At 40.4% G+C, this 26,833-nt stretch overlaps 1 protein-coding gene across 2 annotated transcripts in view; it reads right to left on the bottom strand.

Moving 5' to 3' along the window:
- PPM1L (protein phosphatase, Mg2+/Mn2+ dependent 1L) overlaps positions 1–26,833 on the bottom strand; it is a 301,786-nt gene that overhangs the window by 57,337 nt on the left and 217,616 nt on the right. The window lies entirely within an intron of this gene.

Below are 26,833 nucleotides of genomic sequence, written 5' to 3'. Positions count from 1 at the left end.
TTCATTCTTGCTCAACTTCCTAAAATGTCATCTAGGGGCTCCAAGTCTCCCCAGACACCTCTCAAAGAGGTCTGTCAAAAATCTCCCTCAAGGGCACCTGGGTGGCTCAGTGGGTTAAGCCGCTGCCTTCGGCTCAGGTCATGATCTCAGGGTCCTGGGATCGAGTCCCGCGTCAGGCTCTCTGCTCAGCAGGGAGCCTGCTTCCCTCTCTCTCTCTGCCTGCCTCTCTGTCTACTCGTGATCTCTCTCTGTCAAATAAATAAATAAAATCTTAAAAAAAAAATCTCCCTCAAAAAAGTATTTTTGAATTATGTGACTCTAATGAAGGTAACAACAAAGTCACCTTTATGATTTGCTATAAAGAAAAAAGGGAGGAAAGAGGGAGAAAAGCGTAAGAATAACAATGATAAGAACCACATCAGATTAAACAATATTTATGTTTTGTTCCTGTTTTATCAGTTTGCCTATACTTTTTGCTGGTTGGCAGATAAATACATACTCTAGCAGGGGTGATAACAAAAACATTAACAACCAGCAAGGCACAGATGCTAAACAATTAGAACAGATGCTGGCTGTAAACAACTGGAATAGTGAGTCCCAGGTGACAATCAATGCTGTTATGCCTAAGTATGGTGTTTGTGGTCATTTCAATACAATCTGGGGCACTTTCATTAAGCTGTTTCAATGGAATGTGGAAAGGTCTTCCAACAGAGAGAAATTTTTCCAGCAATGTTATTTGACTTGAATGCAAAAACTACTTGTTCTTTTCTCTTCTTTTCTTTCTTTCTTCCTTTTCCTTCCTTCCTCCATTTTAGAGAGAGAGAAAGAGCATGCACACAGGCATGGAGGGTTGGGGCAGAGGGAGAAGAAGAGAGAGAATCTTAAGCAGGCTCCACACTCAGCCCAGAGCTAATGCAGGGCATGATCTCACAACCCTGAGATCATTACCTGAGCCCAAATCAAGAGTTGGATGCTTAACCAACAAAGCCACCCAGGAGCCCTACTACTTGTATCTTCAAAGTAATTTGTACAACTGGAACTCTTAGTTATATATCACTTTTCTTCTGTTATACTTTCAAAATAGGTTCTGTGATAACACTCTTCTCAAGTTTCTCATCAAGATGGGAGGAATTAAGATGGCAGAGTGGTAGGGGGACCCTATACTTGCCTTGTCCTTCAAAAATAGCTAGATAAATACCAAATTTTTCTGAAACCCAAGAACTGATCTGAGGACTGAGAGAACAAACTTCACAACTAGATGTAGAAAAGAGGGCACACTGCGGAAGGTAGGAGGTATAGAGACATGATTTGGGGGAGAAAATAATCATGGGTGCTGCAGAGGAGAGGAAGCCCTGATCACAGAGAGACAGACAGATAAAAGACAGACAGTGAAAGCAGCACAAAGGGGATTACATAAGAAAAACTTCCCCAAAACCACTGACTGGGAAAATAAGAGGGGCTGATTATCCTGTTTTTACAAGGAATGGAGCTCAAAAACAGAAGTTTTAGAAGTCTATGCCATCACTGGGGTGGCGTCATGGATGTAGAGGTTTTCCTGTGGAGAAGGAGGGCAGAGGCCCAGGACCAGCGAGCATGGTCTGAGGATCCTCTGGGTTGCACTGGGAGAGACAGTTCCCCTTTTGGACTGCATTTGGGAGAGGTGGCACTGCCTTTCAGGGGACAAAAGTGCCAACAGGTGCCATTGCAAGGCTGTGTTAATTAGCATAGCAGCAGAGGCAGCTGCTGAGGGTAACTAACCTGGGTACCAGCTTTTCACTGAGCTTTACCATAAACTCCAAGTCCTTGCACATTCATGCAACTACCCTTCTGGGATAAACCAGCACCAGCCCTAGTGCAGTGAGATCAACTCCTAGAGGATCAGTGCAAATCCATGCTGCACTGGGGCCCTAAACTTTGGAGTTTTGAATCCAGCCATGTCTGAGATAAAATACAGGAGTACTGTGCCACCAGTTGAGCAGACAGCTCAGACACAGGGTGAAGGCAGGTATCTGAGGTTTGCCTGGGACACATGAAGGAAGATTATTTACTCTTCTGTGAGAGCTTCCTGAACAGTGGCCGACGTGAACTCCTCTCTCCTGGGACAAGAGAGCACACTGATGTCATTTTTCCCCCACAATAAGCACAGACAGACTTTAGTAAGCAGCACAGCAGCACAGCAGAGGCCTGGGCTGCTTACACCAAGCCCCACCCCCCTGTACTCTGCAGGTGCTTTTTACTGGGGCAAGTGTGCTTGAGAGTCAGAGCAGCAGCACGCCCCTCCCCCAGAAGACCAGCACTAACCCCCACATGCACCAAGTCTACTAACCATAGAGTGCTGCAAAGCTTCAGTTCTAGTGGAAATAGGATAAGGACACTTTCTCTCTCTCTCTCTCTCTCTCTCTCTCTCTCTCAAGTAATCTGTACACCCAACAGAGGGTTTAAACTCACAACGCCAAGATCAAGAGTCACATACTCTTCCAAGTCAGCTAGTCAGGAGCCTCCAGGTCTCTATTAAAAAGCAAACAAGAGCACACTTAGGTAAAACTCACCACACACTGGACAAAGTCCAAATACTCCCCACTGCAGGCAAGGAGAAACTCTAGAGGACTAACCTGAGGGAAAGAGCAGCCAAAACACAACAGCAGAGTGCACAAAGACTACATCAGAAACGTTTCCTAAAGCACCTGGCCCTGGACAGTATATGACCTCTTCTTAATAAGGAAGGATACTAGCTGGGCTTGAGAAAAGCATAGAAGACATCAGGGAGTTCCTTACTGCAGAGATAAAAGACCTAAAAACTATTCAGGCTGAAATAAAAAGTGCTAGAACTGAGATGATATTTGACTGGATGTAATGACTACAACAATAGAAGAAATTAGAGGAATGAATAAGTGACATAGAAGATAAAATAATGCTGGAAAAAGGGAAAGAAAAATACTGGATGATGAATGTAGACTTAGGGAACTCAGCAATTCCATAAAGCATTATATTACTCATATCATAGGAGTCACAGAAGAAGAGAGGGGGAAAGGGGCAGAAGGTTTATTTGAGCAAATTATAGCTGAAAACTTTCCTATACTAGGGAGGGAAACAGACACCCAAATCCAAGAGGCACAGAGAACTCCCATCAAAATCAGCAAAAGCTGGCTAACACCAAGATATATTATAGTAAAATTTGCAAAATACAGAAATAAGGAAAAAGTCCTGAAAGCCGCAAGGGAAAAGAAATCCATAATTTACAAGGGAAGACAAATAAGGTTAGCAACAGATCTATCCACAGAAATCTGGCAGGCCAGAGGAGAGTGGCATGATATATTCATTGTGCTGAATGGGAAAAATATGCTGCCCAAAATACTTTATCCAACAAGACTGTCATTCAGAATAGAAGGAGAGATAAACAGTTTCCCAGACAAATAAGCTAAAGGAGTTCATGACTACTAAACCAGCCCTGCTAGAAATACTAAAGGGGACTCTTTGAGGAGGAAAGAAAGACCAAAGGAATAAAAACTAAAAAGGAACAGTGAAAACCTCTAGAAATAACATTATAGGTAATACAATGGCACTAAATTCATATCTATCAGTAACTGCTCTGAATATATATGGACTAAATGCTCCAATCAAAAGACATAGGGTATTAGAATTGGGGGAAAAAGAAAAAACAAGATCCATCTATATGCTGCTTATAAGAGACTCATTTTAGACCTAAAGACATCTGCAGATGGAAAATGAGGGGATGAAGAACTATTTATCATGCTTATGGATGTCAATAGAAAGCCAGAGTAGACATACTTAAATCAGATAAACTAGATTTTAAACGAAAGATTCTAACAAGAGATGAACAGGTCACTATATGATAAAAAAGAGGTCTAGGGGGTGCCTGAGTGGCTCAGTGGGTTAAAGCCTCCGCCTTCGGCTCAGGTCGTGATCCAGAGTCCTGGGATTGAGCCCCGCTTCAGGTTCTCTGCTCGGCAGGGAGTCTGCTTCCCTTCCCCCCTCTCTCTCTCTCTGCCTGCCTCTCTGCCTACTTGTGATCTCTGTCAAATTAAAAAAAAAAAAAAGGGAGGAGTCAAGATGGCGGAGAGGTAGCAGGCTGAGACTACTTCAGGTAGCGGGAGATCAGCTAGATAGCTTATCTAAAGATTGCAAACACCTACAAATCCAACGGGAGATCGAAGAGAAGAAGAACAGCAATTCTAGAAACAGAAAATCAACCACTTTCTGAAAGGTAGGACTGGCGGAGAAGTGAATCCAAAGCGACAGGAAGATAGACAGTGGGGGCAGGGGCCGGCTCCCAGCAAGCAGTGGAGCAATGGAGCACAAAATCAGGACTTATAAAAGTCTGTTCCACTGAGGGACATCGATCTAGAGGCTTAACCGGGGTGAAGCCCACGCGGGGTCAGCGTGGCCTCAGGTCCCGCAGGGTCAAAGAAGGATCGGGGGTGTCTGAGTGTCGCAGAGCTTACAGGTATTAGAACGGGGAAGCCGGCTACAGAGACAGAGCCAAGGAGTAAGCTCTAAGCTCGGGGTTAACTTGAATCGGTCGCAGGCTCGGTCAGCTCGGAGCGCGGCCGGAGGCCAGGGTGACGGGAGTAATTGGGTGCTGTTCTCTGGGGGCACACTGAGGAGTGGGGCCCTGGGCTCTCGGCTCCTCCGGGCCGGAGACTGGGAGGCCATCATCTTCATTCCTGTCCTCTGGAACTCTATGGAAAGCGCTCAGGGAACAAAAGCTCCCGAAAGCAAACCCGAGCCGAGCCGATTACTCAGCCCGGCCCCTGGTAAGGGCGGTGCAATTCCGCCTGGGGCAAGGACACTTGAGAATCACTACAACAGGCCCCTCCCCCAGAAGATCAACAAGAAACCCAGCCAGGACCAAGTTCACCTACCAAGGAGTGCAGTTTCAATACCAAGGAGAGCAGCGGAATTCCAGAGGAGGAGAAAGCAAAGCACGGAACTCATGGCTTTCTCCCCATGATTCTTTAGGTTGCAGTTAATTTAATTTTGTTTTCTTTTTCAATTTATGTTTCTCTTCTTCTGCTAAATTTTTTTTACTTTTACCCTTTTCTTTTTTAACGTTTTTTAACTAGTTTATCATATATATATATATATATATATATATATATATATATATATTCCTTTTTATATTATTTCTTTATTGGTTTTCTTTTTTTAATTGTTTCCTTCTCTCTCTCTTTTTTTTTTTCTTTCTGAACCTCTTTTTATCTCCTTTCTCCCCCCTCACGATTTGGGATCTCTTCCGATTTGGCTAAAGCATATTTTCCTGGGGTTGTTGCCACCCTTTTAGTATTTTACTTGCTCCTTCATATATTCTTATCTGGACAAAATGACAAGCGGAAAAATTCACCATAAAAAAAAGAACAAGAGGCAGTACCAAAGGCCAGGGACCTAATCAATACAGACATTGGTAATATGTCAGATCTAGAGTTCAGAATGACGATTCTCAAGGTTCTAGCTGGGCTCGAAAAAGGCATGGAAGATATTAGAGAAACCCTCTCGGGAGATATAAAAGACCTTTCTGGAGAAAAAAAAGGAACTAAAATCTAACCAAGTTGAAATCAAAAAAGCTATTAATGAGGTGCAATCAAAAATGGAGGCTCTCACTGCTAGGATAAATGAGGCAGAAGAAAGAATTAGCAATATAGATAGATATGATAGAGAATAAAGAAGATGAGCAAAAGAGGGACAAACAGCTACTGGACCACAAGGGGAGAATTCGAGAGATAAGTGACACCATAAGATGAAACAACATTAGAATAATTGGGATTCCAGAAGAAGAAGAAAGAGAGAGGGGAGCAGAAGGTATATTGGAGAGAATTATTGGAGAGAATTTCCCCAATATAGCAAAGGGAACAAGCATCAAAATCCAGGAGGTTCAGAGAACCCCCCTCAAAATCAATAAGAATAGCTCCACACCCCGTCACCTAATAGTAAAATTGACAAGTCTTAGTGACAAAGAGAAAATCCTGAAAGCAGCCCGGGAAAAGAAGTCTGTAACATACAATGGTAAAAATATTAGATTGTCAGCAGACTTATCCACAGAGATCTGGCAGGCCAGAAAGAGCTGGCATGATATATTCAGAGCACTAAACGAGAAAAACATGCAGCCAAGAATACTATATCCAGCTAGGCTATCATTGAAAATAGAAGGAGAGATTAAAAGCTTCCAGGACAAACAAAAACTGAAAGAATTTGAAAACACCAAACCAGCTCTACAGGAAATATTGAAAGGGGTCCTCTAAGCAAAGAGAGACCCTAAAAGTAGTAGATCAGAAAGGATCAGAGACAGTATACAATAACAGTCACCTTACAGGCAATACAATGGCACTAAATTCATACCTCAATAGTTACCCTGAATGTTAATGGGCTAAATGCTCCAATCAAAAGACACAGGGCATCAGAATGGATAAAAAAACAAAACCCATCTATATGTTGCCTACAAGAAACTCATTTTAAACCCGAAGACACCTCCAGACTTAAAGTGAGGGGGTGGAAAAGAATTTACCATGCTAATGGACATCAGAAGAAAGCAGGAGTGGCAATCCTTATATCAGATCAATTAGATTTTAAGCCAAAGACTATAATAAGAGATGAGGAAGGACACTATATCATACTCAAAGGGTCTGCCCAACAAGAAGATCTAACAATTTTAAATATCTATGCCCCTAACGTGGGAGCAGCCAACTATATAAACCAATTAATGACAAAATCAAAGAAACACATCAACAATAATACAGTAATAGTAGAGGACTTTAACACTCCCCTCACTGAAATGGACAGATCATCCAAGCAAAAGATCAACAAGGAAATAAAGGCCTTAAATGACACACTGGACCAGATGGACATCACAGATATATTCAGAACATTTCATCCCAAAGCAACAGAATACAAATTCTTCTCTAGTGCACATGGAACATTCTCCAGAATAGATCACATCCTCGGTCCCAAATCAGGTCTCAACCGGTATCAAAAGATTGGGATCATTCCCTGCATATTTTCAGACCACAATGCTCTGAAGCTAGAACTCAATCACAAGAGGAAATTTGGAAAGAACCCAAATACATGGAGGCTAAACAGCATCCTTCTAAAGAATGAATGGGTCAACCAGGAAATTAAAGAAGAATTGAAAAAATTCATGGAAACAAATGATAATGAAAACACAACAGTTCAAAATCTGTGGGACACAACAAAGGCAGTCCTGAGAGGAAAATATATAGCGGTACAAGCCTTTCTCAAGAAACAAGAAAGGTCTCAGGTACACAACCTAACCCTACACCTAAAGGAGCTGGAGAAAGAACAAGAAAGAAACCCTAAACCCAGCAGGAGAAGAGACATCATAAAGATCAGAGCAGAAATCAATGAAATAGAAACCAAAAAAAAAAAAAAAAAGAACAAATCAACGAAACTAGGAGCTGGTTCTTTGAAAGAATTAATAAGATTGATAAACCCCTGGCCAGACTTACCAAAAGGAAAAGAGAAAGGACCCAAATAAATAAAATCATGAATGAAAGAGAAGAGATCACAATTAACACCAAAGAAAAACAATTATAAGAACATACTATGATCAACTCTACACCAACAAATTTGACAATCTGGAAGAAATGGATGCATTCCTAGAGACATATAAACTACCTCAACTGAAACAGGAAGAAATAGAAAGCCTGAACAGACCCATAACCAGTAAGGAGATTGAAACAGTCATCAAAAATCTCCAAACAAACAAAAGCCCAGGGCCAGACGGCTTCCCGGGGGAATTCTACCAAACATTTAAAGAAGAATTAATTCCTATTCTCCTGAAACTGTTCCAAAAAATAGAAATGGAAGGAAAACTTCCAAACTCATTTTATGAGGCCAGAATCACCTTGATCCCAAAACCAGACAAGGATCCCATCAAAAAAGAGAACTACAGACCAATATCCGTGATGAATACAGATGCAAAAATTCTCGCCAAAATACTAGCCAATAGGAATCAACAGTACATTAAAAGGATTATTCACCACGACCAAGTGGGATTTATTCCAGGGCTGCAAGGTTGGTTCAACATCCGCAAATCAATCAATGTGATACAACACATTAAAAAAAGAAAGAACAAGAACAAGAACCATATGGTACTCTCAATAGATGCTGAGAAAGCATGTGACAAAGTACAGCATCCCTTCCTGATCAAAACTCTTCAAAGTGTAGGGATAGAGGGCACATACCTCAATATTATCAAAGCCATCTATGAAAAACCTACCGCTAATATCATTCTCAATGGAGAAAAACTGAAAGCTTTTCCGCTAAGGTCAGGAACACGGCAGGGATGTCCATTATCACCACTGCTATTCAACATAGTACTAGAAGTCCTAGCCTCAGCAATCAGACAACAAAAGGAAATTAAAGGCATCCAAATTGGCAAAGAAGAATTCAAACTATCACTCTTCGCAGATGATATGATACTATACGTGGAAAACCCAAAAGACTCCACTCCAAAACTGCTAGAACTTGTACAGGAATTCAGTAAAGTGTCAGGATATAAAATCAATGCACAGAAATCAGTTGCATTTCTCTACACCAACATAAGACAGAAGAAGGAGAAATTAAGGAGTCAATCCCATTTACAATTGCACCCAAAACTATAAGATACCTAGGAAATTCTAACCAAAGAGACTAAGAATCTATACACAGAAAACTATAAAGTACTCATGAAAGAAATTGAGGAAGACACAAAGAAATGGAAAAATGTTCCATGCTCCTGGATTGGAAGAATAAATATTGTGAAAATGTCTATGCTACCTAAAGCAATCTACACATTTAATGCAATTCCTATCAAAGTACCATCCATTTTTTTTTTCAAAGAAATGGAACAAATAATCCTAAAATTTATATGGAACCAGAAAAGACCTCGAATAGCCAAAGGAATATTGAAAAAGAAAGCCAAAGTTGGTGGCATCACAATTCCGGACTTCAAGCTCTATTACAAAGCTGTCATCATCAAGACAGCATGGTACTGGCACAAAAACAGACACATAGATCAATGGAACAGAATAGAGAGCCCAGAAATAGACCCTCAACTCTATGGTCAACTCATCTTCGACAAAGCAGGAAAGAATGTCCACTGGAAAAAAGACAGCCTCTTCAATAAATGGTGTTGGGAAAATTGGACAGCCACATGCAGAAAAATGAAATTGGATCATTTCCTTACACCACACACGAAAATAGACTCAAAATGGATGAAGGATCTCAATGTGAGAAAGGAATCCATCAAAATCCTTGAGGAGAACACAGGCAGCAACCTCTTCGACCTCAGCCGCAACAACATCTTCCTAGGAACATCGCCAAAGGCTAAGGAAGCAAGAGCAAAGATGAACTATTGGGATTTTATCAAGATCAAAAGCTTTTGCACAGCAAAGGAAACAGTGAACAAAACCAAAAGACAACTGACAGAATGGGAGAAGATATTTGCAAATGACATATCAGATAAAGGGCTAGTGTCCAAAATCTATAAAGAACTTAGCAAACTCAACACCCAAAGAACAAATAATCCAATCAAGAAATGGGCAGAGGACATGAACAGACATTTCTGCAAAGAAGACATCCAGATGGCCAACAGACACATGAAAAAGTGCTCCATATCACTCGGCATCAGGGAAATACAAATCAAAACCACAATGAGATATCACCTCACACCAGTCAGAATGGCTAAAATGAACAAGTCAGGAAATGACAGACGCTGGCGAGGATGCGGAGAAAGGGGAACCCTCCTACACTGTTGGTGGGAATGCAAGCTGGTGCAACCACTCTGGAAAACAGCATGGAGGTTCCTCAAAATGTTGAAAATAGAACTACCCTATGACCCTGCAATTGCACTGCTGGGTATTTACCCTAAAGATACAAACGTAGTGATCCGAAGGGGCACGTGCACCTGAATGTTTATAGCAGCAATGTCTACAATAGCCAAACTATGGAAAGAACCTAGATGTCCATCAACAGACAAATGGATAAAGAAGATGTGAATGGAATACTATGCAGCCATCAAAAGAAATGAAATCTTGCCATTTGCGACGACGTGGATGGAACTAGAGGGTATCATGCTTAGCGAAATCAGTCAATCGGAGAAAGACAACTATCATATGATCTCCCTGATATGAGGGAGAGGAGATGCAACATGGGGGGTTAAAGGGGTAGGAGAAGAGTAAATGAAACAAGATGGGATTGGGAGAGAGACAAACCATAAGTGACTCTTAATCTCACAAAACAAACTGAGGGTTGATGGGGGGAGGGGCGTTGGGAGAGGGGGAGGTGGAGTTATGGACATTGGGGAGGGTATGTGCTATAGTGAGTGCTGTGAAGTATGTAAACCTGGCGATTCACAGAACTGTACCCCTGGGGATAAAAATATATTATATGTTTATAAAAAATAAAATTAAAAAAAAAAAAGAGGACTATCCAACAAGAAGATCTAACAATTGTAAATATTTATGCCTCCAACTTGGGAGAACCCAAATATATAAATCAATTAATAATAAAAATAAAGAAACTTATTGATAATAATATAATAATTTTAGGGGATTTTAACACCCCACTTACAGCAATGAACACATCATGTAACCAGAAAATCAACATGGAAATAATGGCTTTCTCTTTGCCTGTCTCTCTGCCTACTTGTAATCTCTGTCAAATAAATAAAATCTTAAGAAAAAAAAGAGCACCCTACTAACGAATGAAAGGGTTAACCAGGAAACTAAGAAGAACTAAAAAAAATACATAGAAGCAAATGAAAATGAAAGCAGGACAATCCAAAACCTTTGGGATGCAATGGACACAGTCATAGGAGGGAAATCTATTCACTACACGCCTGCCACAAGAAGCAAGACAAAAATCTCAAATACACAACCTAATCTTATACACCAATAGGAGCTATAAAAGCAACAGCAAATAAAGCCTAAAGTTAGCAGAAGAAGGGAAATAATGAAGATTAGAGCAGGAAAAATAATATAGAAACAAACAAACAAACAAAAAAACCGCAGGAGAACAGATCAATGAAACTCGGAGTTGGTTCTTTGAAAGAATGAATAAAATCGATAACCCCCCGCCAGGTTTATCAAAAAGAAAAGAGAAAGGACCCAAATAAATAAAATCACAAATGAGAGAGGAGTGTTCATAACCTACATCATATATATACAAATAATTATAAGAGTATATTATAAAGAATTATATGCCAAAAATTGGGCAATCTGGAAGAAATGGATAAATTCCTAAAAACATATAAACTTACCTCAACTGAGACAGGAATAGAAAATTTGAACAGAGCCATAACCAGCAAAGAAAGTGAGTCAGTAATGAAAAATCTCCCCATAAACAAAAGTCCAGGGTGATGGCTTCCCAGGGGAATTCTACCAGATATTTAAAGAAGAGTAAATACCCATTCTTCTGAAACTGTTCCAAAAAATAGAAGAGGAAGGAAGACTTCAAAGCTATTCTATGAGGCCAGCATTACCTTGTTTCCAAAACCAGACAAAGATCCCACTAAAAAGGAGAATTACAGGTCAATATCCCTGATGAACATGGATACAGAAATGCTAAAAAAAAAAAAATAATAAAGTAGCAAATCAAATCCAACAGTACATTAAAAGGATTATTCACCATGAGTAAGAGGAACTTATTACTGGTCTGCAAGGGTGGTTCAACATCCTCAAATCAATCAATGTGATATATAACATTAATAAAAGAAAGTATAAGAATCATATGATCTTCTTGACACATGCAGAAAAAGCATTTGACAAAGTATAGTATCTATTCTTGATAAAAATCCTCAACAAAGCAGGGGTAGAGGGAACATACCTCAACATCACAAAAGGCCATATGTGAAAGACGCGCAGCAAATATCATCCTTGATGAGGAATAACTGAGAGCTTTTCCCCTAAGGTCAGGAACAAGACAGGTATGTCTACTTTCACCACCGTTATTTAACATAGTACTAGAGTCCTAGCCTCAACACTCAGACAACAAAAAGAAATAAAAAAGTATCCAAATCGGTGAGGAAGAAGTCAAACTTTCTCTGTTGACAGACAACATGATACTCTATGTAGAAAACCCAGAAGACTCCACCAAAAAATTGCCAGAACTGATACACAACTTCAGTAAAGTTGCAGAATATAAAATCAATGTACAGAAATCTGTTGCACTTCTATATACTAATTAAGCAGCAGAAAGAGAAATCAAGGAATTGATCTCATTTACAATGGCACTGAAAACCTAAGATACCCAGGAAAAAACCTAATCAAAGAGGTGAAATATCTTTGAAAACTGCAGAACACTTATGAAAGAAATTGAGGAAGATACAAAGAAATGGAAAAACATTCCATGCTCCTGGATTGGAAGAACAAATATTGTTAAAATGTCTATACTACCCAAAGCAATCTACACATTTAATGCAATCCCTATCAAAACACCCCTAGTATTTTTTACAGTTAGAACAAACAATCCAAGAATTTGTATGAAAACCCAGGAGACCCTGAATGACCAAAGCAATCTTGAAAAAGAAAAGCAAAGCTAGAGGTATCACAATTCCAGACTTGAAGCTGTATTACAAAGCTATAGTGATCAAGACAGTATGGTACTGGCATGAGAACAGACACACAGATCAATGGAGCAGAACAGAATAGGAAACCCAGAAATGGACCCACAATGATGTGGTCAACTAATCTTCAACAAAGCAGGAAAGAATATCCAGTGGAAAAAAGTCTCTTCAACAAATGGTGTTGGACAGCAACATGCAGAAGAATGAAACTGGACCACTTTCTTACACCATACACAAAAATAAATTCAAAATGGATGAAAGACCTAAATGTGAGACAGAAAACCATCAAATCCTAGGGGATAACACAGGGAGCAACCTCTTTGATATTGGCCCTAGCAACTTCTTACTAGATCTGTCTCCAGAGGCAAGGGAAACAAAAGCAAAAATAAATGAGTGGGCTTTCGTCAAGATAAAAAGCTTCTGCACTGTGAAGGACACAGTCAACAAAACTAAAAGGCAGGGCACCTGGGTGGCTCAGTTTGTTAAGCATCTGCCTTCATCTCAGGTCATGATCTCGGGCCTGGGATGGAGTCCCATGTTGGGCTCCCTGCTCTGCAGGGAGTCTGCTTCTCCCTCTGCCATTCTTCTCACCACTTGTTCTCTCTTGCTCTCTCTCTCTCAAATAAATAAATAAAATCTTAAAAAAAAAATAATAAAAATAAATAAATAAATAAATAAAATCTTAAAAAAAGACAACTACAACTAAGATAAAATCTTTAAAAAAAAAAAAAAACAACTAAAAGGCAACTTACAGAACGGGAGACATCCAAAAAAACAAATAATCCAGTTTAGAAATGGACAGAAGACATGAAAAGACATTTTTCCAAAGATGAAATACACATGGCTACCAGACACATGAAAAGATGCTCAACATTACTCATCATCAGGGAAATATAAATCAAAACCACAATGAGATATCACCTCACACCAGTCAGAATGGCGAAAATTAACATGCAGGAAACAACAGATGTTGGCAAGGATGTGGAGAAAGGGGAACCCTTCTACATTGTTGGTGGGAATGTAAGCTGGTGCAGCCACTCTGGAAAACAGTATAGAGGTTCCTCAAAAAGTTAAAAATAGAATTATGTTATGATCCAGCAATTGCACTACCAGGTATTTACCCAAAGAATACAAAAATACTGATTTGAAGGGCCATATGCTTTCCAATATTTATAGCAGCATTATCAACGGTAGCCAAATTATGGAAAGAGCCCAAACGTCTACCAGCTGATAAATGGATAAAGAAGTTGTGATGTGTATTTATACACTGGAATATTAGCCATCAAAAAGCATGAAATCTTGCCATTTGCAACAACATGGATGGAGCTAGAGAGCATTAGGCTACATGAAATTAGTCAGAGAAAGACAAATACCTTATGATTTCACTCATATGTGGAATTTAAGAAACAAAACAGATGAACACAGGGGAAGGAAGAAAAAAAAGAGAGGGAGGTAAGCCAGAAAACACTATGGAGAACAAGCAGGGTTGCTGGAAGGCAGGAGGGGCAGGGGATGGGCTAAGAGGTATTAAGGAGGGCACTTGTGATGAGCAACTGGGTGTTATATGTAAGTGATGAATCAATGAAATCAATATTACACTACATGTTAACTAACTAGAATTTAAATAAAACCTTTAAACAAACAAAAAGTTTCTCATTAAACCTATTTCCTGGGGCACCTGGGTGGCTCAGTGAGTTAAAGCCTCTGCCTTCAGCTCAGGTCATGATCCCAGGATCCTGGGATCGAGCCCCAAATCGGGCTCTGTGCTCTGCAGGGAGCCTGCTTCCTCCTTTCTCTCTGCCTGCTTCTCTGCCTACTTGTGATCTCTGTCTGTCAAATAAATAAATAAAATCTTAAAAAAAAAACAACAAACCTATTTCCTTATCTATGAGACTAGGATCCTGCTTTTTGTATTCTCAGCTGCTCTAATTCCTGGGAAGTTCTTTAGGACATGAACAATTTTATTTTGATCTTTAGTCTAGAAGAGAAGAAACGATCTATAATACTAGAAAAACACAACTGCAAAATATATCAGCTTCTTTGCTTCCCACTTGTCCATTTGAGTTTTTAAAAATCCAATCAAGAAAATTTTAGAGCCAGAATAAGAGCAGCTATGAAGACCGGGAGTTACTCAGTCTCATTCAAGCTCAACCAAACACTGTCCTGAAGATGACAAGGCGGTAGTCTTTAAATCAGCCCATTCGGCCTCTGAAATGCGACTGCTTAGAACTGCCAGATTCCTATGATGTACCCAAACATCCATAACCGACATGTATAAAAGAATCTAATAAATAATTTTCCAATCTGGTTTCCCCTGCTGGCATCCATCTATCTGCCAACAGCATTATCAGTCTCCCTCTCAGTCAAGGTCCAAAACTCAAAGGACAGCTACAGTGGATATTTAACATATTTGGGAATATTGCCATCTTTTGAATTAAAGGGGAGAGAGAGTCTAATTCCTGTTACAGAAGTTGAAGAGCCAAGAGGCTCTCTTTTGCATTTCCCTTGCCAGCCAGGATACTGCACATGAGCAAGGCCTTACCAATCACATTTCCTGGCCCAAGACACTGGAATCCAGAGCTAAGCATAAAAAAATTTATAGGGATATGGGAGAACTCTTTTAGGTAGTGGGAGTATCAGCCAGTTTTCAGGGAAAAAAAAAAAAAAATGGCAGCCATAGTGTCCAGTACCCAGTGTGGGTAATAGAGATTGTGAAAACAGAGACCTTACTGGATTCCCTCAGTGAGGATATTCTAGCTGTTGTCCTGATAGGCCACCTCCTCTCTTCCTGCATATTTTTCAAGCCTAGTTGCCCAACCTAATCAAATTTTAAATACAGTAGAAACTCCCTTAGCCAGCACATTTGAGACTGCTAGTTTGCCTGATCCCCAAGTTCAAGACTGTCTTTTTACATAAACCACAGCCATTAGGAATCATCTGAAACAGTTCTTCCAGAATGTGGATCACAGACCAGCTGCAGCAGCAGCAGCATCACTTAGAACCTTGACAGAAATACAGATGTTCAGAGCCCACTCCAGACTTACTGAGTCAGAAATCCCAGGGTGGGACTCAGCCCTGTGGGTGCCTCTGTTGTGTGCTGAAGACTGAGCACGACAGATCTCAGATGTCCAATTTCAGATTCTCTAAGCAGAATATGTCACCCATTTAAAGACAAGTGCAAAAACAAACAAACAAAAACAAAAACAAAAAAAAAAACCCACCTGTGAGCAAAACCTTCTTAATTTTTACATATTTCCCCTTGTTTATCTGCTCATTCAATAAATGCCAAGCAGTTCTAAAGCAAAACCCCAGCCCTGGTACAGCTGACCTTCCAGAGAAGTGTATGCTCGAGAGTAGCTGTCTTCTGCGAGGGTTTGGCTTTCGTGCGTGTCAGTCAGCATCAGTTTTACACGGGGACCAGAAACAGTCAGTTCATCTGACAAGTCAATTACGTGGAGGTTGGTGGGGAGACCCTCCTAAATAGACTTACAATTTTTTTTATATCAGTTTATTTATTGCTGTTGTCTCCTATAATTCCTAATTCATGTTTGGCCAATTATGCCTGTCGTTGCCAATAGTGAAAAGTTAGAGCAGCCTAAATGTCTAACAGTAAATGAATGATTAGAACAAACTAAAGGTCCACACTAGGGATTAGCTGGAATAGCTGAAATATTCAAAATTAGTGGGTGGCTTGAATAAATTATGGTTAAGTTATAAAACGGCACGTACAGAATGATTTCCGTTTTCCCGAAAATAATAATATGATTATATATGTATAGAAAAGGATTCTGGCAAAATAATACATATGATGATGGAAGCAGTATTTGTCTCTAAAGAGAATTACAGATTTTTTTTTTTAAGATTTTATTTATTTATTTGACAGAGAGATCACAAGCAGGCAGGGAGGCAGGCAGAGAGAGGAGGAAGCAGGCTCTCCGCAGAGCAGAGAGCCCGATACGGGGCTCGATCCCAGGACGCCGGGATCATGACCCGAGCGAAAGGCAGAGGCTTTAACCCACTGAGCCACCCAGATGCCCCAGAATTACAGATTTTTAAATATACTTATGGTTGTCTGTATTTTCTGGTTTCTCTAGAATAAGTATCTATTGCTTTTCTAATAATTAAGATAAAACATTGAAAAGTAAACCACATTTCCCCCGAATCTGACATTTTAAGGTATCCATGGTATGTTTTCTATTCTAAGTGGTTTTCTAACTCAGTTTAAGGCAATTATGTTTGCTTGCCCTTATTCATTTATATTTTTAGTTTTTACGTATAAGGCTGAAGTACATTTAGGTCATTCTAATTATTAGACATCTCTTTTTTCCATCTAGTCCTTTATTTTGAAGGACTGAGGTTGTTCCAACTAATCTTCAAATGGGTGGATCTCACAGGCTATTTTGAACTTCCAGCTTATTCCAGTTATCCCCTATTGTCAAGGATACAGATTCTCTGACTTTATGCTATTGCAAACCCAGATACTCCCTTTCTCAACCCCCTTGAGAGCTAGTGACTAGCAGGCCTGCCAATTAGGAGAACCAGCCCGAGACTCTGAATCCCAAGCAGTCATGCCAAGTCCCATAAGGCCCCATTTGGCTGCAAGGAAGGCTGGGGAACACAGTTTCTATTTGAGACAGCATTGAGCATTGTGTCCAAATAAAAATTGAGCATTGTGTCCAAATAAAAATTGAGCATTGTGTCCAAATAAAAATTGAGGTTCTAAGATATGAGGGTGGGCAGCCAGTAGTCTCTAGCCCAGACAGCATTCCCAAAAAGGAAGTTACCACCCTGAACGCACCTGATCTCGTCTGATCTCGGGAAGCTAATCAGGGTCCGGCCTGGTTAGTACTTGGATGGGAGGAAGTTACACTCATGTCCCCCTAAAAGATCATCATGTACCTTTTGGCATGTCCCAAAAGTGGTTACTCTGTCACCTGGAAGGTTCAAGCCTCATTACCAGGACTCATTCCAATTCACCTTTATATATCCCCTAAGTTGTCTCCCATTTTGCTTCTCTCTTTTGCTGTCCCTTTCCAACTTACCCAGTATGTCCACTATAACTTCTAATTAGCATAAGCTCCTGATGCGCAAAACTCTTTTTTTTGACCATTGCTTTCACCTTCTTGCTCCCACTAGGCCTGGTTCTAAGCAGAGGGCATTGCTTCTCCAGCATACCTCTGAAGTGGTGGTGGGCTTCTTTCCCATCCCTAACACCAAAAGATCTAAAGCAGAGCAGAGCTCTCTTCCCTCGGGGCTACCTCCACACCACTTCCCCTCCCACAAACATCCAGCTCCTTTGAAGGGTCTGCAGTTAGACTATTCGATCTCCTGCTCTATGTTGTAACCATTTACTATCCTCCTGGAGGACTGGAGGACAGCATCTCTATCGCTTTCTGAACCATTGCCATCCTCAGCATCTGCATAGACCATCCACTGGAAGCCCAGCCACTTGAATCCACCTAAGAAATCTTTACTTGAAGCATCTTTTTCTCAAACAACTACTCCCAACTTTCCACAGCACTCTCACTGGTACTTGGACTCCAGTAATTCTTCAGCCCAAAAGAATGTATGATCCATTAATCTACCACTTTTTTACTATCCCCTAACCCCCTTAAATCATCATACCCTCTCTCTTACCCAGCACATCACTGAAATTCCTCCCTTGCCCTTCCCTCTGTGGCCTGGGCTGGAAAATCTCCAAATCTGGTTAAATCCTCTTTTGACTTCATGTATGAACTCTATAAACACAATCTTCCTGATAGTTCTCACCTTTAATTTTATGACTCTAAATCTCAGGACACTCAGCATTGCATTTTTATTCTATTTTTCTGGTTAATTCCATATCTTAGTGTCTGAGTTGACTGTTTCATATATTTCCACCTTTTCTCTAATTTCCAAAACCACCTTTCCTATCCTCTCTCAACTTACGACTTCCCTGTTTTACTATGAAAAGAGACACAATCAGAAAAAACTAAGGTATTCTCCCATCGTCAATTTATTCTCTCACGGAACCAAAAATCTCGTGCCTTCCTTCCTCCCTGTTCCTGGCTCCCTCACCTTCTCAAAAGTTTCCTCTTAAAATTCTTCTCTCTTCTGCACCGCATTTCTCCCATTCTACAGGACCATTCATTAGCATATCAGTATGTTGTTACTTCTCTCAACTTAAAAAAATTCTCTACCTAAACACCAACAAACCCTCTGGCTACTGGCACATTTCTTTCCTTATCTTTATAGCAAATTGCAAGCAAAATGTGTCTTTCCTTGAAATTTCCCCTTCCTGTAACTTCCACAATTTTTCCTTAACCCACTTCAAAGAGGATTTTGTTCTCATAGTGCTGACAAAGCTGCCCTGGTGGAAGAGCCTGACAATGGTATCTTGCCAAATCCCATTGTCAACCTTTGTTGTTCATCTTGAACCACCACTTCACAGCATTTGAATTCAGTCTCTTGACTCTCCTCATCTCTCTAATTTTACATCCTACGTCCACTGGCTTGCTCATTCTGTCATTCCTTGAACAGGCTGAACATTCCTGTCTGGAGGGTCCCAGCATTTCCTGGTCACTTTGTCAGGAACATTTTTGGTTTTGTTTTTTCATTTCTTTTCAGTGTAACAGAATTCATTGTTTATGCACCACACCCAGTGCTCCATGCAATACGTGCTCTCCATAATACCCACCACCAGGCTCCCCCAACCTCCCACCCCCCGCCCCTTCAAAACCCTCAGGTTGTTTTTCAGAGTCCATAGTCTCTCATGATTCACCTCCCCCTCCAATTTCCCTCAATTCCCTTCTCCTCTCCATCTCCCCATGTCCTCCGTATTATTTCTTATGCTCCACAAATAAGTGAAACCATATGATAATTGACTCTCTCTACTTGACTTATTTCACTCTAGCATAATCTCCTCCAGTCCCGTCCATGTTGATACAAAGGTTGGGTATTCATCCTTTCTGATGGAGGCTTAATACTCCATAGTGTATATGGACCACATCTTCCTTATCCATTCATCCGTTGAACGGCATCTTGGTTCTTTCCACAGTTGGGCGACCATGGCCATTGCTGCTATGAACATTGGGGTACAGATGGCCCTTCTTTTCACTACACCTGTATCTTTGGGATAAATACCCAGTAGTGCAATTGCAGGAACATTCTTGCAGAGCTCTTAGAAGGCTTTGCTTCATTCAGGCCGGAGGTCAGAGGATTTGCCCACCCACTCACCTCTGCCCCTACTTTGCTCCACCCTCCAAGTTCTAGTGTCTTGTCCTGCTTTATTTTTCTCCAAAGCACCTAATCACCATTTGCCATCCTATCAATCACTTGTTTATCATTTTGTCTCTGCCAGGACCCTGTAATCTGCACAAGGGGAAGGAACTTGTCTGACTTGTTCACATTTAATTTCTACTACTGGGAACCGTGCCTGGCACAAAGTAGGTGCCCGTAACTATTTTTTGAATGAATAAAATTTAACAACTATAATTAAGGCTATTATTATTAATGAACAGATAGAATACTTTCCCTCCAAAATAAATCTTGAGTAAAACTTGCAAAAGAGACCAGAAGAGACGTTGGATGAATTTGCTTAATGCCTGGGAAAGAAATGTTCAAAGTGAAATTAACTGAGCGGTCAGAGAAAAAGGGAAAAATGGCAAGGGGTGGGCAGGAATGGAAGAGGAAAGACTAAGCTTTGTGTATTAGTCCTTGATGGGAGAAAAGTGAGGAACTACAGAGGACCTGTCGGCTGTGCTGAGTCCAGAATGGCTCTATCATTAAAAGAGTGGCAGATGCAAACATGTATGTTTGTAGACACCATTTGAAGGTTCAGTTTTTGTAGCATGAACGACTACTCTGTGTTCTTACTGGAGCACATGCTCTTCTATAAGTTAAAAAAAAATTTTTTTAACTGCAATTTTCATGTGTAGCTGCAGAACAGACTTACCCTAGGAATCTGGGCCTCTCCCCATTTACCAAATCAGTCTCCAGGGCTAAGGCACATGAGCTATAGTTTTACAAAGCTCCCCAGTTACCCAATGTATGCAGTGATGCTGAAGGTTTAGAATCATTACCAGAACAATGTTTTCCAACCGGCAGATCGAGGGCAGGCAAGAGGCAATTTTTTGCCACCTTGTGACCATTTTATTCTGACCCCCTTTAGCATGAAAGGTTGTAGCTCAGTTCCCATGTTTTCTTGCCCGAATTCCTTTTCACATCCTCAATTCTGTTTCAGAGAATCAGATAATTTATCAAACTCAAGAGCAACCTAGATTAGAAAATCTTGTGCTATAATTCATGTGGTTGTTGACAAGCCTTGGGATATTGCTGCTTAGCATCACCTGAGTCCAGTATACACTGTAACTTTTTTTTTTTTAAGATTTATTTATTTATTTGACGGAGAGAGAGAGAGATCACAAGCAGGCAGAGAGGCAGGCAGAGAGAGAGGGGGAGAAGCAGGCTCCCTGCTGAGCAGAGAGCCCAATGCGGGGCTCGATCCCAGGACCCTGAGATCATGACCTGAGCCAAAGGCAGAGGCTTAACCCACTGAGCCACCCAGGCGCCCCAACACTGTAACATTTTTTGGAGGACAGGCATTACTGAGGCAATAGCAAAAATATCATTTTCACTTATGAGCATATAATAACATCAGCTAACATTAATGAACTATTATCCTCTGCCAGGTACTGTTTATATATAATTCTACAGCCTCTTGTACAAAACAAAGAAAAAAAAAACACCACATTGTAATAACAGTGTTCCTGGACCAACAATTCCATTACAAGTCAGGAGATGCAATGGCCTGGCAATGCAGAAATAACAGCAGTCAGGTTCTGGCTCAGTTTGGGTCCTTGAAGCAGCGACCTGTTATTTGTAAATGTTCAGCATTGCTTTCCCCAGGGAGCCACCCATCTTCCAAGTCATGAGGTCCCCAGTTCCCGCCCACCCTCCTGCAGAAGGATTAGGCAGATAAGCCTAAGGCTCAGGATGGACAATTAGAGTTCATCCTCCTTGGCCCCTGTTCTTGGCTCAAAGATGAGCATGTGACCCACCCTGGCCAATCAAAATCTTCCCTGTGGATACTAGGAAAGAGTCTCTCTCTTCCTCTGGAATTGCAAGCAATGAACATATTTTGTGGCTTCCAGGAGGAAACTATTTGCAATGGGTAAGAATAAGGTTAACATGCAAAGAAAAGCAGAGTACAAGGAGGGAGAGTTAGAGCTTTGATAGTGTTTGAGACCTGGATCAAGTCATTTCTAAATTGAGTGTATCCCCTGGACTTTTAACTTACAGATCCAATAAATTCCACATCTTTTTTTTTTTTTCTTTTCTTTTTGCTTAAAAGAGTCAGAATTGAATGTCTAAGAGTGGAATGGAGAATCCTAGGCCCAAATGTTTATGAACTGAGTGAAGGCTACGCTTTCAGTTTTAGAGATGCTGCTGTTCATGTGTTCCTGGTTCCACTGGAATTGACACAGGGAGTTCCCCATAGACACTTAAGGAATAAAGTTCTAACAGCAGTACCAGTTTTCTCAACCACCACCTACTCCAGACATTTAGCTTGATCCAACCTGGGAGCAGGATGATATTTAAAGAGGCACCAATTTGTGTATTATAAATTGTCAACCCACATCCTTTACTAATACATGTGCGGCATAATGGTGAAGAGCATGTGTTCTAGAAACACAGATTGCCTGGGTTAAAATTCTGCTTTGCTACTTATTATAGAGCCTTAGGGGAGTCACTTAACCTCTTTGTGTCTCAGTTTCCCCATGTAAAAATTCTCCGTGTAAAAAACACTTCCCACTTAGCACTCTTGAGACAATGGAACATATGAAATGCTTGGAACAGTGTCTAGCATATAGAGTTGCTCAATAATTGTTAATTTTCATTATTAATTATATTACAGAAGGCAAAGTAGAGACTAAGCTCTCTTCATTAATTATCAAGGCATATGCATATTTATAACTACCCATATAGAGTAAGATAAGTGGTATAAACTTACAGACATCAGGCTAGCCTATTTCTGGTTAAGCACTCTGGGTTCTCACTATTACAGGAGTGGCTTCAGGCATCTCCAATGGCTCATTCCTATAGGTCATAGACCTTGGGACTACACGTAAGGCCCAGGTTTCCAGGACTTCTCAGAAAATGAAACAATGTAAACTGCAGGAGATTCTAATACACTTACCATAGACCTAGATTAATCCTAGAAAGAAGAACATCTAAAAAATTTCATAAGATAGTTACACTATTGCCCAAGACATAACCGACCCCATTTTCTAGGTCCCTCAAGATGGTGTTTAGGCTCCCAATTCCTGCAATTGGAGTCTTCTTTCCCTGACCAAACCTTTCTTAAGGATTCTAATGAAACTCAAATGGTTTTGTAAAAGCCATAGACTGAGCGTGCCATCTTAACCATCATACCGTCTTTCTTTTTCCTGGGAAGATCCTAGGATCTTAAGGTTCTAATATTTGAAAATGAAACAGTTGCCCTTAGCCTCTAAAACCAAAGAAAAATAATCAAAAAACATTCAAAATGGACTCAAAGACTCACATCTCTCACCCGAACTTCATTCACCTCTGTTCCAGACTCTAGAGCATTGGTTCTGAATGGGGGCATTTTGAATATTTGTGGGGACATTTTTGGTTGTCACAGGAACTGTGAGTTCCACACACATAATTAAAACCAAGGGACAGTGACACTAGATATTCTGCAACACAATGGACAGTCTTCTAAAACAAAGACTTTCCTATGTCATATGCAACTTGCAAATAATAGAAGTGAAAAACCTGTTTGTAACCACATAAGCCTGGGCCTTCTGCTTTTCATGTTAACAAAAAGTATTTGGGGGATGGTTTTGCTATACATTGAATTTTCCAGGAATGCAACAACCACTGTGAAAATGAAGAGGAGCTTGCACTTTGTTTTGTTCAGAACTTTACGAAGAGTTAGCTGCATCTTGGAAAAATAAGTTCATCAACAACAGAACCACTTCTTGTATTTGAGCTGTCAAAACAACCCAGTCACCAGTCTGCATTCATAGCTGTTGTATTCATGGAGGTGCCACAAGCATCTAAGTGAAGGCATCTGACCATTATGACTTCTGGTGTATAAGTGCCTGATTATTTACAGATTGAAATACATATAATTTTATTTTATTTTAATTTTTTTAAAGATTTTATTTATTTATTTGAGAGAGAGACAGAGAGCATGAGAGAGAGAAGAGTGAGTGGCAGTGTGCGGCGGGGAGGGCAGAGGAAGAGGGAGAAGCAAACTCCCCATTGAGCAGGAAGCCTAATGTGGGCCTTGATCCCAGGACCCTGGGATTATGACCTAAGTCAAAGGCAGACGCTTAAGCAACTGAGCCACCCAACGCTCCCTACATATAATTTTATTATACATTACTTTGCCTTTGTATTATTAGGACATTTCATTGAATTTTAAAAACATCATGCACATGAATTTCTGAATTTCATTTCAAGATGATAAGTAGAATGTTATAAAATATTTGTTATAAAAAGAACGTGTTGGCTTTGTAAGGATAAGAATTACTGTTTTAGTGTATTAATAGAAATACTTAAACTGTTCCCACTTCTAGAGGAACTTATTACAGGGCAATCATCATGTTGGGTTACAGGACTTGGTGTGATAAAAATTAAAGCAAAAGAAAGGAAAAATGGGCAGTAAAGAGATCCAAAGTAAATGGATTACAAAATATTGATACGAAAAGAAACTTCAACATGAGGCACTGAAGTTCTCAAAGTCTTCAGGTGACAGATTTGCCTAAGGAATTGTTCAGTTCATTTCAGTCTATTTCCTCCTTCCCTCCTCTTGACAACATTCACTTGAATCAATACATTGGGTTTTATACCAGCCAGCTCTGGTTTGTTCTTTTCTACAAAAGAACCATGCCTTCTTTCTTTCCATAGCAAATATTTTTTTTTTTTTTTTTTTTTTTTTTTTTTTTTTTTTTTTTTTAGTAAAGGTTCTGGTTATCCTTAAACTTGGCTACTCATGAGATCCACAGAACTAGTTTATGAAGTCACAGACATTCCCTGCCCTCTTCTCAAGCATGAAGAATCACACAGACATCTTCAGCTAACTGCACTACTGCTGTAAATTCTATCTGAACAGAAGAAGCAGGTTAGTAGAGCATAAAATTGTGGCTCCCAGGAAAGCTTTGGTAGTTAAAAGACTGGCTATTCTATTCTTGTAGGTTGTTCTGAGACCCTGAGAAAGTCTCTCAGCCTCCCTATGAATTAGTTCTCCTAAGCAGAAAGGAAGATGAGAAAACACTTTATTTTTTAGTGCCTGCTCTAGTAGCACATACACCAAAATTGGAACCATATTTTCCCTTTGCTTACTACCCTAGAATGCTCAGCTCAGCTAAGCTGATCAGTTAAGCAGCTTGAGAATCTCCAGAAAGATGTTTCATTCAGTGTTGTTAATTATTGACCGGGACTGACATGCTAAAAGCCAAGAAAATCTGATATTTAACATCTGCTTCTAAAATTCGGAAATCTGTAGCAGCTGTTAAATGATTCTATCATTCTTTGATTTTCCTCAAGGTCAAACTGTTCTCCTTTCAAAAACAAGGTTGATTTTCTCATATCATTCACTTATGGCTTAACCTGAATCCTCCCAGACCTCACTTCCTTGTCAAGGTAATTTAAAAAAAATAACTCAAATAGTCATCCTCTTGACAGAATCGGTGCCTCCCAGGAGCTTCAGTCACCTCATAGCATTTTCCTGTTCCTCTCTCTTGCCCAGGTCCCCTCTACGCACCAGACTGCTTCTGGAAGGCTGTAATATGGTGACCACTCTGGACAGCCTCTGTGCTAGAGATCTCATTATTTCCTTCTCATTCATGAACTCCTCTTAGACAGTCTGCTTCTTTCAGAACCAGGGAAGAGACTTTGGACTCACTCGGTAAGCCTGCCCCTTTGGCCAGAGCTGGCAGGACCAGAGGAATGATCCTCTGGATGAGCTGAGCCAATCAGACTCCCTAGTTCAAGAAAGGGTGGAGTCTCTGATCTTTCATTGAATCTGAGTGGGCTTTTGACTACTTTGACCAATGGCATTTGGCAGAAGTGACTCCGAGGCTAGGTCAAAAAGGCATGCAACTTCCAACTGGATCAATGATCATTCTTCAGATACCCCCCTCTTAGGACACTTCCTCCCAAAACACTACATTGCCATATAAAAAGTGTGATTATCTTTTGGTCTCCAAGCTAACAAGCCCATGTGTAGACACTGTGGCCAATAGTACAAGGGAAGCCCATTCCTACACTGAGGTACTAGAAATTTAAACATGAAGAATCTATCTTGAAAGTGGCTCTTCCAGCACCAGGTCCCCAGCCATGTAAGTCTTTCCAGGTGAGGCCCCGCACATCAAGAGGCAAAGACAAGCCATTCCCCTTATGCCTTGACCCCTAGAATCCATGAGCACAATAAAATGTTGTGAGGTCCCACGCACACACAGAGCTTGGGGTGGTTTGTTACATAGCACTAGTAACTAAACACCCAAACATATGCATATCAGTGCCCCCGAATGAAGATCTGCATACCTCTATGAGAGTTTCCAGAGCTGCCTTCCTTATATCCTTCTCTAGCTCTGCCTATTCAGCTCTTCCTTAAGACCCCCAAAGATTCTATTCTTCTAATAATCTTCCCATTCCACAGACCTTTCTTTCGTAACTTTGGTTGGCCTGAGATGGTTCTCCTTTACCATCTTCCTTCATATCTGCCCTCCTCCCACATTGCAAAAGAACAGTATTTCCCACATTCATCAGAATCTTACAGTGTAACATTGCTCAGAGTATAAAAACTTATTGGAGGTCGAAGGAAGAATTTGAAAGTGCGTTCTTTCACCTGGCAGACATATTTAGGGCAAGGTGTCACCCAGATGATGATCTATCCATCCATCTTCCTCCCTCCCCCAATCTTCCTTTCTTCCCTTCTATGCATGCATCCATTCATCCATCATCTAGCTATCAATCTTAGAATGAGAATTCAGACATAAGATGACTTTTACAGAGAATTGTTTTCATATCTTTAAGCTGGAAAATGAAAACAGGCCTTTTCCGATAGAAAAGTAAGTCTGATTTGGCCCTTTTGTTTGACAGTAAGGACTGACTTTAACAATAAGCTAAAAGTTAGCCATTTCTCAAAATTTTATGATCCAAATATGTGGCTCAAGATTTGGATTAAAATATTTAAAGCTTATATGTAGTATGACAGAAATTATATCCTTTGTAACTACTTAA

The sequence above is a fragment of the Lutra lutra genome, chromosome 1 (assembly GCF_902655055.1).
Source record: "Lutra lutra chromosome 1, mLutLut1.2, whole genome shotgun sequence".
In the NCBI taxonomy this organism is placed as follows: Eukaryota; Metazoa; Chordata; class Mammalia; order Carnivora; family Mustelidae; genus Lutra; species Lutra lutra.
The sequence above is the reverse complement of the archived record's forward strand: the minus strand, read 5'-3'. Positions and strand labels throughout refer to the sequence as shown.